Source organism: Struthio camelus, chromosome 30 (assembly GCF_040807025.1).
Source record: "Struthio camelus isolate bStrCam1 chromosome 30, bStrCam1.hap1, whole genome shotgun sequence".
Lineage (NCBI taxonomy): Eukaryota > Metazoa > Chordata > Aves > Struthioniformes > Struthionidae > Struthio > Struthio camelus.
This window is the reverse complement of record NC_090971.1, coordinates 4,836,495-4,838,714: the sequence shown is the minus strand read 5'-3', so window position 1 is coordinate 4,838,714 and position 2,220 is coordinate 4,836,495.

Here is a 2,220-nt window from a genome sequence, read left to right as displayed (position 1 = left end):
AAACACATGAACATTTACGCTTTGATGTCTAGATTTGCAAGCTGAATCTCCTGTATACAAAGTCCAAACATACAAACTATGTTATTATACTCACTTTTAAGGGGCTAAGTTAAAGAACAGAAACTGTGTCTCAGGGTGGAATCTAATGAAGGAACATAAAAATGAGCTGGGTAAAACAGAGGCTAAAAGTATATCCAAACATAGCGGGATTTGCTAAATATGTCCTTCCAAAACTGCCATAAGCACGCCGCCAAGCAGCCACAGCTACTGCTCCCTGGAAGCGGAGCCTGGCATTAACCTCCTTCCCCGCTCTGTTTCAGGCTCGCACCCTCCACCGCACCAAGATGACCTACTACTACCAGAACCAGTGCGACAATGTGTGCTACTCGCCCTGCAACTACGGGACGGCGTACACCTACCGCAGGAGCTACGGCTGCGGGAGCCCTTGCGGCTCCTGGGGCTACGGGGGTCTGCGGGGTTACCGCAGGCTTTACAGCTTGGGCGACTGCTGCAGCTACGGGAGCACGTGCACCACCCGATACTACTACCCTTCCTGTTGTGAATACAGCTACGGGTGCTGCTACCCCTGCTAAACCCCACAGCAACATCCCCGACACGAGGACCAACCCAATCCCAGCAAGCAAGGACCGATGGCTGATCTTAGAGGCAACGTTTTCAGGAGGGCCGAGCCCCTGTGACAGCAACTGACGTTACTGAGAACTCAGAGCTCAGCTCCTCTGTAAAATTTGCCTTTTTACTGTTCTTTCTATCTTCTTCCTGCATTTCTCAGCTATGAACTCTTTCTTGGTTTTCTCCCACATTAAAAGCCCTTTCCCTTCCTGCAGCAGTGTGAAGCAGGAAAAAAAACATTTTGCACTTTTTTCAAAGCTTCTTCCGATTGCCACAGTGGTGCTAAAGCACTTCTGCATCAACAAAAATTAGCTCCTGTGTCATCTGCCTTTTCAATAAGGACTTCCAGTAAGGAGCTGTAGAGTACTGTGTAATGGAGAAGCCTTACAGCTGCGTGTCCTTTGATCAGAATTTATAAGTACCTAAAGGACTAGCAATAGAGCTTCAATGAAAAAATGAATGTTTTCTATTGGCCTAGCGTAATGACTTATCTACCGTCACACTTTTCAGCATCTTGAAAATCTAACCTTTTTGTATCTGTGCAAACTCCTTTTCTCACTGCATTAAAATATTTCAGCATGAAAAATGTGAATTTCCAGTACTCTTCTTTCTTCCATACCTAGTTTAACTGGGAGGACAGAAAGTGTCCCCTTCTTTCCATCCCCAGTGCCAGCAGAGCACTTCATACCCCATCGCATTCAAGCAGCTAACCCTTTCTATCAGGGTCAGATAGAGTCTGATACAGAGTCTGATACTGCTCCAGGAAGACAGTAAAACTACTTCCCATCTACCCCTCAGAAATTAGAGAAGCGCCACAATTTCTCCCCTTCCTTTAATCCAACTTAACTGAAACTACTTCAGATTTAAGGTTATATTTTAGCATAATAGGGCTGTGACCCTCCTCATAAAAATGTTTTTAAATTGAAAAGTTTGTCCCAAACCTCTATATGACTAACATGTAAGAACAAATGTTCAAGAGATACTGTCCTACTCCTGGAAACCAAATTGAAATGTTCATGCTCTAGAATTACAATTTTCTAGAACATTCCTATCTAACAGGCAAAATTACATTGTAGCTAATATCATCTTTAGCAGCTGGTGGAACTAAACAAAAAAAAATGCTTGTATTAAATGCAATGGCAAAAAATGTCAGGAAAGAAATGGTGACTATCACTGTATTGATGCTGGCCTTGAAAGCCTAAAACACTGGCTTAATGCTCCGCAACTGGGGAGGCCAAATCCACTTCTCAGGGTGTGATTACTAATAATATCTCACTACAGGCAGCCACTAAATCCAACTACTGAAAACCAGAAGGCTGAGAGTGGAAAGTGGAAAAAAGAAAAAGAGAAAAATATAGTTAGTTTAAGAAAGGCAGCTAGTAATAGAAAAACAATATACATGAAATAGCACTTGATCTCCCCAGGGCACTTTGGCAGCCCTCGTCTGCCAGCTGCCCCTGGCCAGGGAAGTGGTGAGGAAGAACCATCATCTTCTTCCCCACGCAGCCACAGCCTCTCGGTTTGATTCAACTCTCTGCCCATAAATTTCCATGAGATGGAAATGAAATGAATGAATGAATGAGATTTCCT